Source organism: Equus przewalskii, chromosome 7, assembly GCF_037783145.1.
Source record: "Equus przewalskii isolate Varuska chromosome 7, EquPr2, whole genome shotgun sequence".
NCBI lineage: Eukaryota > Metazoa > Chordata > Mammalia > Perissodactyla > Equidae > Equus > Equus przewalskii.
The window spans coordinates 69,872,188-69,887,640 of record NC_091837.1 but is presented as its reverse complement, the minus strand read 5'-3'; positions in this window follow the sequence as shown (position 1 = coordinate 69,887,640).

The window sequence follows — 15,453 nt, the reverse complement described above, 5'->3', positions numbered from 1 at the left end:
TGAATGATGCCTCCTCCTCTCTGCTTTCCTGCCTGAGTCTTCAAGGCCAAAGAGAAGAAAGACCAAAGCTATCTCAGAATCTCTGCTCTGTCTACCAGCTGAGACTCAAAACCAGGCCTTCGTATGTTAGCATCTTTACGGTGCCAAGGGCAGAGAGAGCTTCCTTCAATGTCTTTGTTGCTGATCAGTGAGAAGGATGCCCTGGGATGGGTACCTGGGATCCTGCCTTTCCTCTCTGCAGGCTGGGTCTGCTGTGGCCGTGGATTACCTGGAGAGGTTGGTTACAGCACAGAGCAGAACTAGAGGCTGTCCAGGCCAGAGCAGATCCAATGAGCAGGTCCCAGAATGAATGACCACCTCTAGGGCCTTTGGGCTACTTGCAGGGCAGATATGAACTGGTCTAGTCCAAATTACCACTTCCCTTTGGAGCCCATGGATACGACCTCACATGAACTTGCAATCATCCAAGGCTTACTTTGGTTGTTAGAGCATTTCATGGCTGTGGTCACCCTGACTCCTCAATTGGATGGGAAGTGACATGAGGGCAGGGAGGTAGGCAATTGGTCTCCCAGAGACATAATCTTCCATTTCTCAGCACTTCCTTCTCCACAGAAGCCCTTGCTTAACATCCTTCCGAGCTCTTCCTATCAAAACCCAATCTCAAGAGTAGATCTAAAAATTAAGCAGAATCTGAGCCAACTGGAGCTAGAATGACTCCTTGAGTTTCCAGGTGAGGAGACTGAGATTAACACAGACTTAAGGTGTGCCGCCTGGCCCTACAACTCACACTTAGAGTGGCCAGGAAAATTCTAGGCATCGGTGAGGAGGGAATATTATTTATGAGCGGTCAGAGCCTTTCACTTACAGCACCCATTTATGAAAGCAACACTGATGACTCCGCTTCCTTTTAAGGCTTTGCATGACCCAGTAAGGACAAGACATCGCACACCCTTGGCACCCACAAACACCAGTTCCAGGAACAAATGAGTGAGCCACTCTGGGTCTACATGCCTGATGTGGACATGCTTGAGCTTGCACCTGAACATTTATTGGCCCCAGGTTGATGGTCAGAGCAACCTCAGAGCACTTTGCTCTTTCACCATTTTTCTCCGTCACACTAGAGTCACTAGTTGCAGCTCCAACACCAGGACAATCACACCCCACAGGTGTGTCCCCAGGTAGGCAGTGTCTGGAAGCAGGAGCCTTCATCCAACATCTCGCTCACACAAGCTGGTTCAAGACACACTTATTGAGCATCTGTTTTTGTGCCAGGCAGTGGGCTAGGTTCTGGGAAGGCAAAGTCACCCTCTCCTCACTGACTCCTTTTTCTCCCCACCCTCCCTGCCTTGGTCTCATCCCTCAGCAGTTCTGATGCCTTCCTGGTATCCCCCTTCCAGTTCATTCCTCCAGTCCACCCTCCACACTGTGACACTCTCTTTCTAAAACACAACGCTGACCACATTACCGTCTTATTAAAATCTCTTGCTGGTTGGGCTGGCCCTGTGGCCGAGTGGTTGAGTTCGCGCGCTCCGCTGCAGGCGGCCCAGTGTTTCGTTGGTTCGAATCCTGGGCGCGGACATGACACTGCTCATCAGACCACGCTGAGGCAGCGTCCCACATGCCACAACTAGAAGGACCCACAACGAAGAATATACAACTATGTACCGGGGGGCTTTGGGGAGAAAAAGGAAAAAATTAAAATCTTTAAAAAAAAAAAAAATCCCTCGCTGGTTGCCCAGTCCCCTTAGGTCAACCTCCAAACTCTTTAGCTTGGAAGATAAAACCTTTTAGGACCCAGCCACTCACCTCTCCATTTTGCCTCCTGCCCCTCTCACAGGTGGTCCATGATTCAACCACCTCAGCTACCCATGGTCCCAGGAAAACCCAAAACTCTTTCCTACCATGTGATTTTGTACACTCTTTTCCCTCTGTAACACCTGCATAATAAACCCCTACTCATCCTTAATAATGTTCAAAGCTCACCTCCTCCAGGAAGCCTTCCCCAACTCCTCCCCCCACTCCTTTTCAGGCACCTTTCCTCCTCAGTGTTCCCAGAGTATCCGATGCATTCCTCTGTTCACCATTGGTATGTAACTGCGCACTGGGCTGTATACCCCTGCTCCCCCCACTAGGCTGCACGTGCCTCATTCCAGATGGGGCCTTATTGATCTTTGCACGGTGCTTGGCAAAGAGTTTCTTTAATAAACATTGATTGATTGGTTGACTGATTAATTAAGTATCAAACAAGGTCCCCTGTGAAGGAACTGCAGACCAGATGGGAAAGAAAGCCAATCATGGCGAAGTGATGGAAGATATTCATGCCAAGAGCAAGCATGTTTTCCTCACCCCAAAGGGCTGTAGAAATTTGGAGAAGGAAGATATTGCGAGACTCAAAGGGCTGAATGAGCAGGTGGTTCCTGGATCAGAGGGGGTGAATTGATGCACAAGCCTGGACCATGGCTTCACCTACACCTGGTTTATTTTCAGGCAGCAGCAACATTTGAGCAAATATTGATGCCAAGAGGCACCCAGGGTCCCTTCCAGGTAATTAGCATGTCTCTGAGGGAGGCCTGCATCCCACAGTCTGGAATGCAGACAAAGAAGATCTGTTCCAGTTATGCTAATTGCTGCCTCTCTCCCACAGAGGATGGGGCTGTGAGAGATTCCAGGAGGCAGCTGAGCAGATGGGGAATTCCTCAGCTCAGGCAGCCTGGCCTGCGCCCAGGGAAGGGGCCCTGCCAGCCTTCACCAGTGAAAGCCGGAGGCAGAGCCGCATTCATATGCCCCATAGGCTGTCGCTGAGGAAGGGCGATTTGAAGACCAAGCAGCTTCGGACCCAGGAACCCCAAAGCTTAAATTTGCACTTTAGAAATAGTGCTTTCTCCTGAAAGCCACTTTTTAAATGTAAATGACTCTGAAAGAAGGAACACATTAATTTCCTAACACTTTAGTATAAATGGGTGGGTGTACAGCTTTCTCAAAGGACATGGGGGCCTGGGAAGGCAGGTCGCCTGAGCTGTAGCGGGAATGCAGAGAAGACAGGAGGCCCTGGTTCACAAATCCACTCCTGCCATAAATGTACCCCCACTCCAGCCCCAACTGTTGTTGCCCAGCGGCCCAGTTCTGAACTGGCCCTTCCTTCTGCTACCATCCTGGGCTGAAGACCTCGTTAATCCTCAGGAGCACCCACCATCCCACTCGAACACCTCCTTCTCAAAGCTTCCTCCCATCAGAATCAGTGACCCCCTGAGGCCACAGGCACCCTGTGAGTTTACAGCTCTCAGCTACTCTATCAGGGTGTTGGTCCATGCTTGGGAAGCATTTGTGGGTGTTGAGAGCACTTGCTATGCATCTGACAGTGGTTCTCGAACTCTAGCATGCATCAGAATCACCGGGAGAGCTTGTTAAGACAGATCACTGCCCCGCCCCATTTCAGTAAGTCCAAGGTGGAGCCTGATAATTTGCATCTCTAACTAGTTCCCAGATGATGCTAATGGGAGTCCAGGGACCCCACTCTGAGAACCGCTATTCTATGGCCATGTGACTCAAACTGTGGTCTGCGGATCAGTATCCCCGGAATCATCCGAGAGCTGGTTAGAAATGCAGAACAAGAAGCTGCATTTTGACAAAGTCCCAGGTGACTTGAATGCACATCAGATTTTGAGAAGTCTGCTCCACAGCAGTGTTTCTCAAACCGTGGTCCAGACCACCTGCACAGCATCACCAGGGAGCTTGTTAATAACAAAGACTCCCAGCCCCACCCCAGACCTCCTAAACCGCACTCTCCTGGGGCAGAGTTCAGAAAAGGGCACTGCACACTCTCCTGGCGATCTTTCAGACCCTAATGTTTAGGAAGTGGTGTATCACAGTCAACATTGTCTCGCTTCGGCTGCCCGTTAGAATTTCCTGTGGAGTTTGTCCAGCTGCACCCCAGAACAATAACATCAGACTCTTTTTTTAGGGGGGACCCAGGCATTGGCATTTTTAAAGTTTCTCAAGTCATTCCAATGTGTACTTGAAGCTGAGAACTTCTGGGCAACAGCGTCATCTTCTCAACAGCAAATGTTGGAGCACATACCCCAGGCGGTCTCACCCCAGAGGTTCTTGAACCTGGCTGCAAATCAGGATCCCTGGGAAGGTTTTAACTTTTTAAAATGAAATTCACGTAACATAAAATACATCATTTTGACCCTTTTAAAGTGGACAATTCAGTGGATTTTAGTATAGTCACAATGTTGTGCAACTATCACCACTAATTCCAAAACATTACCATCACCCCAAAAAGAAAGCCATACCTCCCAATTCCTGCCTCCTCACATCCTCTGGGCAACTACTAATCTATTTGCTGTCTCTACGGACTTGCCTATTCTGGTCATTTCATATAAAAGGAATCATCTAATATGTGGCTTTTTCCTTCTTTCATTTCACGATGTTTTTGAGTTTCATCCATACACAACAGTATTTCATTCCTTTTTATGGCTAAATAATATTCCATTGTACGGATATACCACATTTTATGTATCTATTCATCAGTTGATGGACATTTGGTTGTTTCTACTTTTTGGCAATTACAAATAATGCTATGAACATTCATGTTTTTGTAGGAAGACGTGTTTTCGATTCTCTTGGGTGTATAACTAGGAATCAAATTGCTGGATCGTTGGGTAACTCCGTGTTTAACTTTTTAAGGAACTGCCAAACTGTTTTCCCAAGCAGCTGCCCCATTTTACATTCCCACCAGCAGCGTATGAGGGTTCTGATTTCTCTACATCCTCACCAACACTTCTTCTCTTTTTCTTTATTATACCAGTCTTATTATGTGTGAAGTGGTATCTCATTGTTGCTTTGATTTGCCTTTCCCTAAAGACTAATGATTTTGTACATGTCTGAATGTGCTTATTTGTATATCTTCTTTGGAAAAATGTCTGTCCACATCTTTTGCCCATTTTTAAGTTGGGTTATTGATCTTTTTATTGTTGAGTTGTAAGAGCCTGGAGGCTTTTAAAAGTAGCTACACATAGGCCCCAAAACAGTTCAATTAAATCAGAACACTGGCGTGTACTCAGGCTTCGGTATTTTTTTCAGTTCCTCCTATGTGCAGTCAGGGCTGGAAAGCACTGGTTTACGTTTACTCCATGTGGCCAGGCAGGAGCAGAGGTGCCTGTTTGTAAGAGCTTGCAGAATTTATGGTCTCATCCAGCCACCTTCAGGGCTGACTGTCTGCTCCTCATGCAACATTAAGTGACTATTTTCTGCCAGGCACTATGCGAAAGTGAGGAGAGGCGGCAAGAGTGATGAAAATGGAGATGAATTAAGACACAGTTGCTGCTGTGTAAGAGCTCCTAATGTAATAGAGAAGCTGGCCCCTAAACAAGTAATTACAATACAATGTCTTCAACGCTCTATTGGAAGGATGTACAGCACGTCAAGGCGACGCTAAGAAAGAAGAACTCAGCGTCTTGCTGAGTGCGTTATTAGTGGTGCTGAATGTGGGTTGGTGGTCACCCAGGCCCTCTACTATAGGTCACCTATAGCAGTGTTAGCACCTCATGAGAGCTGATTAGAAATGCCAAATATCAGGCAGTCCCCATCCAGACCTACTGAATCAGAGTCAGGTAGAACAAGATCCCCAGGTGGTTACACATACATTAAAGTTGGAGACGCACTGATCTAACTGACGTCAATTAAGAAGCATCCAGAAAGTCCACCCACCTAAAACAAAATAAAACAAAACAAAAAATCCTACCACAATGAGGTATGGGTTCATTAAATTGTTCCTTAACGTAACCGACTTCCTCTCTTAAAATGCAACACATTTAATAACTCTTAGTCATACATATCTCAGCATGAATTTGTTTATCAGAATGTTTTAGCCTAAGCCATTCTCTTTCTGAAGTTTTCTTTGCCAGCCACTTTACTAAGGAACAGGAGTTGGGACTAGCTGGGGTAACATTGGCACTTGGGGCACATGCACAGTCAAAATGAATACGGAGGCAACAGGGAAAACAGAAGATGCTTCACCATCCCTTTCAAAACCAGTCCTCGTTCACACTCTTATACCAGATTTGTAGCAGCAAATGGCTTGCCCCAGCATAACACAATAAATTAGAGTAGCAGTAGTTGGTTTAAAACTTGGGTGAAATGACCCATTTGACTGTGTTCAACCCACTAGATCACATCCGAAATTGATCCTTCAACAGGCTAAGGGACAGCGTCCGCTGACTGCGAACTTTCCAGAGGTCAAATAATCCATGTCCTACAAAGATAACTGTTTGGGGGATACCAAGGGGAAAGGAGTTGGGGGTGGGCACAAGGGTTGAAGGGGCGCATTTATATGGTGACCAACAAATAAAAATGTGCAACCAAAATTTCACAATGTTATACACTATTATGACCTCAATAAAAAAATAAACAATCCACGTCCTGGTCTCATACCAGATTTCATCTCATTCCCACGTGTCTTCATGTATAAAAGTTTCCACATGTCCCCAGAGGTGACTCATTCCAGTGTTTTGTGAGCTTTGCTGGAGAAATCTTCACGTTTAACTTAAACGCCACATGCTAATGGAAGATTACATTGCTTAGGGGCAGCAGGTTTCCTTGTTCCAGGTTTGCACGCTGAGAAACAAATGAGATCCTCCCACTCTCAACCTCTCATCCCAGACCTCAGATGAGCCCCCAGATGTGGTGCTCTCTGAGGGGTGAGAGAGGGGCAAACATACCGTAGTGTTGGTTCTATTAAAGCTTAAAGCAAAATCCCTTTGGCCCACCATCAAAAGCCCTTCCCAGCTTCAAATCCTGAGACTTAAGCCAAACTCTTCCCCCTCATTAACTGGGCATCAGCAAAGACCTAGGAATTTCGTATTTGTTTGTTCAGTCATAGAACCCTACCAGCTTCAGCCTCTGAAGTGTCCAGTCTAGGCTCCCCTTCAATCCGTGCCCTGGCAACTAGCTCTGGTCCCAGGACTACGCCAAGGGGTGCAAACACAACGGAGGCTTCCCATCGACATGCTCCAAATCTTACTGATGGTCTCTCCTTACTCATTTTTAGCCATTTTATTGAGATATAATTAACATACCACACAATTTACCCATTTAAAGTGTACAATTCAGTGGCTTTTAGTATATTCAGAGTTGTACAACCATCGCCACAGTCAAGTTTAGAACATTTTCATCACCTCAAAAAGAAACCCTGTACCATTTAGCAGTCAATCCCCATTCTCGCACCCCCAAGTCCCTCAGCCCAAGGTAACCACTAGGCAACTTTCTATCTCTATAGATTTGCCTATTATGGACATTTCCTATAGATTCTATTCCACATAGATGGAATCATACAATATGTGGTCTTTGGGGACTGACTTCTTTATCTTAGCATAATGTTTTCAAAGTTCATCCACATTGTAGCATGTATCATAACTCATTCCTTGTTATTGGTAAATGATATTCCACTGTATGGATATATCATATTTTGTTTAATCATTCTTCAGTTGATGGACATTTAGATTGTTTCCACTTTTTGGCTATTATAAATAATGCTACTATGAACATTTGTGTACAAAAAAAATTGCCTTTTGCTTTCTGAGAGGACCAGAAAAACAAAGAATCCTGTTGGTCACCCCAACACTTTGGGTGGAAAGAAGCTAGTACAAGGAGAGAAAGCAGCAAGATACATTTCCATGGACCATTTATTGGAGTCAAAAACCACTGAGCTGTGAGATCTTGGCTAAGTCACTGGCTTTATCTGTGCCTAATTTTTCCAGCTTTAAGTAATTACTTCTTACCTTTCCTAAAGGAATCAGAAGCCCACTTATTAATGCATTATTAGAGTATCTACCTTTATGCATGAGAGACTTATTCCAGAACAAAGTAAAGAACAATTGACACCACCATGGATAACACAGTATCATTCAGATGCTACATTCACAGCCAGATGTTCCAAACCTTCCTGCCTGCCTCTGTGGTGGCCAGACTCACGACAGCAGCATCTTCCCCTGGCCTTCATGACACTCCTTGATAGCATTAGCCAAAATGTCTTCATGGAATTTGAGCAAATCCACCAGTCATCACAGAGAAGTTGTGTACACATCTGCAGGCTAGGATGATCTGAGGCCTGGAACATCCTCCAGGAAGTTCAAACTCTCTGAGCACCAGCTGAGTATTTTTCCAGAGTCTTTTGGTTGTGGAATAATCTGCACATCTTAATAGCTTAAGCGAATCTTGTGAGCACCAGGTGATGGTCCTTCCTGGCTTTGCACAGATTGGGGCAGGCTTCTCAGCACCTCGAGGCTGGCTTAAGTCCTAGCCCCGGGGACAGAACATTCATCTTTTGTCTTTCTTGTCTTCTAACAATTATCAGAACTCGGACAAGCACATTGTGGCAGAGGCAGGCTTTTCCTGGGTCTTCCTTCCTTGCCGTTCACCCCTGGTCATCTTCGCCCATCTCTGAACCTCTCCTTTATTCCCACGCCCATACTTCTGCATACAACCTTTTAGCTCATCTTTTCCTAGATGTTCAAACTGGCTTGGGCACAGTAAAGATGTGCCACACAGTGGACTGAATTCTTGGTAGACTGCTAACTCCTTGATGGAAAAGTGTCTGAATTACACTATAAAATTATAGTTTTAAACAATATTCAGTTCGATTCATATTCAACCGAAATGCCATGGACTTCAGCCTCCATAAAGTATATTGACAACTACAGACAGTAAATAAAATGGAGAGAATAGACCGTTGGTTACTCATCACTATGAGCAAATCCTGGGGCAGGCTTCCCTGAAGATGGTCTTCCCATAATCCAAATTTTCTTCTGATTAAAGTGGATAGATGTAGGATGTCCTCTGATATCCTGGGACTGTTGGCATCCCGAGAGGAAGCAAAACATGTTGTCTGGGAGGAAGCCACCCAAGCAGGTAACAGTTACCTGAAACAATCACCAGGTCCCCTCACCTCTTATTCTTCCCACAGAGAGGAAGGTGCCTGCACCCCCACTGCAGAGCAGGAGCATCAAGGCCAGATTGGGGGCAGGGGGACAAGGTAGAGCCATCTGGCCAGTGGGGCCAGCATTTCCAGCCAGGCTGCCAGCCCTGAACAGAGCATAGAAGCAGGCCATAATGAATGAAGCATGAGACTTCTCCAGAGTGTCCATGGATGGAGTCTGTGGTCTGACCACCTGGCAAGGCAGGCTTCGGCACTACAACCTCCCTGGCAATATTGTTTACGGGGCCACCTCTCAGGTCCGAACTGCTTATACTTGTAAGAGATGCTCTGATGGGCTGTTCAGGTGAGGAAGAAGATACCTCCCAACACTAAGCTCAGTGAACACAGAGCTGCCCTGGGCTGCCTTACAAGGAGGGAGGAGGTGCTGAGTGAGTACCCATGTTGGATGCTGCCCCACCCCACCCCCATCAACCTTTCCCCGTCTCAGCCTTAATCTTTCCACCATGTAAATGTTGAAGAAATATTTTAAGTACAGGTCTTAAGGTGTGCATTGCCACTCATTATCCTGACTGGCTCTATACTCAATATAAAGCAGTGATTAAAAACAAGAGATTTGGAGTCAGAGAGACCAGGGCTCAAATCCCAACTGCCACGTATTGCTCTGACCTTTGACAATTCAGCCTCTCCAAGCCTGCTTCCACAATGGAAATAAAGGAGGGGAAAACTCGTCTCATAGCAGTGTGGTGAGGATTAAATGAAATGGGACTGGCAAGGGCCTGGTTTCACACTGGGTCCTCTATTACTTCCAGAACTCTCCGGGCCTGCCTTACTGGTGATAGCTGGAGCATGTCCACCCTCGCCACGCAGCTTGCTCCTCTGTAGCACCTTCTTCCTGTGGCTGCTCCTGCCCTCAGGTTCAGCAGGTGGTTCTGCTGGTAAAACATCCCCGGGCCGTTTTTCAGGAATGTGCGGAATTCTGGTATCCCACAGCCAGCCAGTTGAGCAAGTTTGGAAATCTTGGTGACTGCCAATCTCCCACTCACCTTGAGCAACAAAGAGATTATTTCTTCACTGTCCATTTTCTCATGAGAAGGTCTTGAAATGGGTGTTCCTTCAAAGAAAGCAGGTGGCTCCCACCCAGTCATAGATGAACATCCAGATTTATGCACAGGATGAACAGACTCACTCTGGGAGTCTTATGAAAAGTAAACGTTTTTAGTGCTTTTAAGAGAAGGAAATAACACAGGCATTAGTGCCTGTAGACGCAAGTTTAAGTCCGAGTTCATCCAATTACTAAGAGGCCCTGTACCAGCCACTGACCTCTTGGAGCTTCAGTTTACTCCTCTGCCAAGAGAAGGTATTGTTGTGCCCATAGTTATGCCTACCACATGGGTGGTTGTAAGGGTCAAATGAGGGAACATAGGTGAAAGGATTTAGAATACAGCTAACTTCTTAGTTATTATATAATTAAATTTACAAAACTATGTCTGTAGTATAAATTGAAACTCACTTACATGAACTAACCCAAGGTTGTTTTTAAAGACCCTATTCTAACTTAAAAAAAAAATACAGTGATTCCGTGAGACACAGATTATTGGGACAGAGCAGGACAAGATTTATATCAAGGCGGGAGACTGAATGCCGGCTAATGTCTGTAGCAAAGAGCAAGTAGGAAATCCGTTCATTAGGACCCTGGTTGTTCACCTGTCAGTTCTGATTGCTAGGTGAATAAAAATATGTTTGAGTTTAATCACAGTGTTTAATTTTACAGTAGTTTTGACACTATTTCCTCCTACTTCCCATCTCACACTTCCACCCCCGTCAAACGGGAGTTGAGAAAAGTTTTGAGTGAGTCTTCTCCACCTCCCGTCAGTGCTCCCTTGGGCACTCCCAGCTCTGTGATGCTCTGTTCCCAGGGGGCGAGCCTCTCTGCCCAGCTTCCATTGGCCTATAGGAAAGGCTCCCTCCTTCCCTCTCTCTCCCCATGGTGTCTGCCTGCTGCACTGAAGAGGTGGAAGCCTGTCAAGCACTTTCTCCTCCTTCCAAAGTCAGGGTGGTTTCAAAGGTGACGTGTGAAAGGGAAAGCACCTCTGAGGGAGGTGAGTGACTTTGACCATAAGCAAACAGTCTAACAGGCCAGCGATAATCAGCTTCCTGTTTTCCCCACATCTTATCCCTGAACCTCATGGGCTGACCTTGGGTTCTCTATCTACACTCCTTTAAGCCCTTGAATTAATCGCAAGCTGCTTAGGAAATAACCATCTGTCTTCTGTTGGATTCCCTGAGAGACAGGCTTTGTGTGAGATGGAGTACTGGGGCGTGCTCTCAGGATCAACACCTGTGGGCGAGTGACGGCAGTGGGGCTGGGCAGGAAAACTTGATGTATGATGCAACAGAGGCCTTGGCTGGTCCCATTAGGAGCTCTGCAGCTTCTGTGGTCCTCCACAGTTGTCCCTGTTGAGGCAAGGACGTGGGGCCCTATTGACTAGTCATTGGGTGTATACTGCCTTTGGGGAGGGGCTGTGGCCTTGAGCTCCTCGGTTGGCTGAGGGCAGTCCCTGGAGAGGGGCCAAGATGAAAGCCCTCAGCTGCCAATGCTCCCAGTAGCTGGGGGAAGGAGTGCCTCAGTCCTGAAGGGGGCTCCTCCACACTTTCACTACACCATCTAAAGTGGTATCCTGACATTTTTTAATTGTCAAATTTTAAATTTTAAAAACAAAAATTCCCCCGTAAATAAGTAATTGTGTATTTCCTTAAAATCATTCTATCCAAAAATATTTTTTATATTTCAGAAAAAGTAAGCCATAGCTCCCTGAAGAAATAATTTTGTCAGTAGAAAGCCAAGCTGTAAAATACCAAATTTAGTGTGAAAAGTGTTCCAATTCAAATTAAGAAGTGATGAAAATGGGTGGAAAAACTCTATATTTAGATATTGATTCTCCTCAAGCAGATCTATAGATTCAATGTGATCCCTACCAAGGTCTTAGAAGACATTTTGTAGAAATTAACAAGCTGATTTTAAAATTTGTATGAAAACTCAATGACCTAGAATAGCTAAAATAACTGCAGAAAAAAATCCAAGTGGGAAAACTATCAGTACCCAATTTCAAGACTTCCTCTAAAGCTACGTTAATCAAGAGACGCGGTATTGACATCAAAATAGATAAACAGATCGATGAAACAGAGAGTCTAGCAATAAAGCCACACACATATAGACAACTGACTTTTGACAAACGTGCTAAGGCAATTCTATGGAGAAAATATAGTCTTTTCAACAAAGATTTGGCACAATTAAACATATGTATGCAAAAAAATGAACTTTGATCAATACCTCATACCATGTAAAAGAATTAACTTAAAATGAATCATAAACTTAAATGTAAAACCTAAAACTATAAAACTTCCAGATAAAACACATGAGAAAATCTTTGTAACCTTGGGTTAGGTAAATTTTTCTTACAAATGACACTTAAAGTAATATCCATAAAGGAAGAAACTGATAAATTGTATTTCGTCAAAATTTTAAAGGTCCATTCTTCAAAAGACATTGTTAGGAGAATGAAAAGACAAACCATAGACTGAGAGAAAGTATTTGCAAATCACTTGTCTGATAGTTTATATCCAGAATATATAAAGAACCACTCAAACTCAATAATAAGAAAGCAAACAACCTCCTCTAAGATGGGAAAAAGATTTGAACGAATACTTCACCAAAGAAGATATATGAATGGCAAATAAGCACATGAAAATGTGCTCAACATCATCAGTCATTAAGTCAACATAAGTTAAAATACAATAAGATACCATGATATACCTGTTAGAATGACTAAAATTGAAAAGACTGACCATAATAAGTGTTGACGAGGATGTGGAACAACTGGAATTCTCATAACTTGTTGGTGGGAACATAAAATGGTCCAACCACTTTGGAAAACAGTTTGGCAGTTTCTTAAAAAGTTAAACATGCATCTCCCATATGATCATCCAGCCATTCCTCTCCTAGGTATATAGTCAAGAAAAATGAAAGTACTCATCCATACAAAGACTTGTACACAAACATTCATAGCAGTTTTATTTGCAATAGCCCAAAACTGGAAACAACTCAAAGTGCATGAGCAAGCACATGGATAAACTGCTGGTATATCCATACAATGAGCACCCTTCAGCAATAAAAACGAATGAGCTACTGACACATGCAAAAACAAGGATGAATCTCAGTTATGCTGTGTGAAAGAAGGTGAACAGAAAAAGAGAACATACTGCACATACATTCCACTTACATGAAATTCTAGAAAATGCAAACTAGTCTGTAGTGACAGCAGAGAAGAGGAGGCAGTAGGAAGGATTACAAAGGGGCGTGAGGAAACTTCTGGAGGTAATTTGATATATTTTTTCGTATCTTGATTGTGGTCATGATCTCATAGTTTCATGATGACTTCGCATATCAAAACATCCAAACACATGATTTACATATGTACACTGTATCGTGTGTCCATTAAACCTCAGTAAAACTGTTTGAAGAAGAGGAAGAGGAGCATGGGGAAGAGGAGGGGGAGGAAGAAGAGGAAGAAGGGGAGGAGGAGGAGGGAGAGCCAGAGGGAGAAGAAGAAGAACTGTTGGTGGACAAGCCTGCCTTGAAGGAGGGAGAGACGGCAGCAGGGGCGGCGCCAAGGAAGTGAACTGCAGGGTTTGCGAAGCCGTATTTCCGAGAATCTCTTTTTGACATGCCAGAAAGAAGCCTGTTTAGAGAGTTTGGGGTGGCCTAGTCAGAAAGAAGAAATAGGTGTTTATCTAAGAAAGGACACAGGACACATAGCGGGACTGAGATCTTTGACAGAGAAAAAGAAATGAGTTGTTGAGGTTGCGATAGAATGTTCTCCCTCGCAATAAATAGTTGAGGCTTCAGCTTCGCAGTAATCCCACTGAAGCTGTCTTAGGATAACGACCAGGGCAGAAGTAAAGATACTTTTACTTTTAAGGGTACTCTTAGCTTCTCCATGCTAGTGAGATAACCCCAGCCTCTGTTCCCGGCCTCAACACTTTCAAGGCTCCTATGTGGCGTCTGCCCGTTATCACCCACCTCCTGTGAAAGTATAAACAAGGTAGAGTCGGCTTCCTTTGGCTGAGATAATTAGCACTGGTCCAGATAACTCTGCTCCTTGCTGTACCAGCTGACCTCTGGACCTGAGCCTTTTCCTGCTTAGACCTGTCCTAGCTTCCAGACTCTTCCAACAGCCCTTTCCCATTGCAACACATACATGCTCTGGTATGATATGAGGAAAGTCTGGGCTAAGTGGTATTGCTAACCACTGATGTTTAGGAAAACAAATGACTTGAACCCTAGTTTATATTTGTTTTACTCTTATTCCTTTTTTTTTTTACTTATTAATGATATTTTACGAGAAACCACCCTCAATTTGTAGATAAACCCACAGTTAAAAAGATAGCTTTGACCCCTCTCTCCACCTCCCCATGGTAACTACTACTGCCATGGAGACCATCGGGGAGGAAGGGGAGGAAAAAACAAATGCTGGCGTGTAGAGAATCTATAGGATGAGGAGTGAAGGAGTGAAATCAACTATGAAAACCAGTAATATCTTAGGAGACTCGATTAGAGGAAAGATTCCCAAGGAGGACTAGCCTATTTTTCAGGTGACCCAATGTTTCCCTGACCCAGTATTTCCCTACCCTAACAGAAAACTTGCCTTATGATTTGCTCTGCTGCCTCAGTGCAAACCAAAGATTAATTTGGATTAACAAGCATCTTCTTTTAACAATGCAGGTAACTCTGGACAGGTTAAAGGTCTACTAGCCATTGATCATGAGCGTAACTGAGTTCAGCTAAAAGCTCGCAATGCATCCCTTGTGGAAGTCAGCTACACTGAATAAATGAGAGCTGGGATTGAGGGAGTAGAAAGTTAAGTAAATTTCGAAAAGGGAACACGTGAGGGGTATGGGAGAGGATGTGCTTAGAGCAATGTGAGAATGTGTAATAGGGGCCAGGAAAGAAGGCACCAGGGGAACGAAGCGGGCAGAAAAGGAATGTGGACCTGAAGGTCAGCAATAGAGGAACCCCTAAGTAAAGTATGGTCATCCACCCCCTGCGTGGAAATTTCTGCGGCCATTTAAAAAATGATTTTTAAGCTCTTTTGCAACAAGGGAAGTACTCCTGATATAACGTAGAGAGAAGAAAGCAAGAGACATAAGAAAAAATGTCAGAGTTTGACAAATACAAACTTCATCTCCTTAAATATTTTAACCAGAGTTGGCCTCGAAAGTCTTCCTTCTTTTCCTCCTCCTCCTCTCACATCCCGATTCCCAAGACTCGGAACCTAAGTGAGTTCTGTTACTACTGCATTTCAGCTGCGTGATGCATGTGGTTTGGCAAACACTGGGAATATAATTACGGTTCAGAGCATTGTTCCTATGGGGAAAGCTTGAACATCTCAACATTCAGTTTAAAAATGAATGTTTGTTCACAAATTGGAAAGGACCTATAAGTAGAATTCTTACAT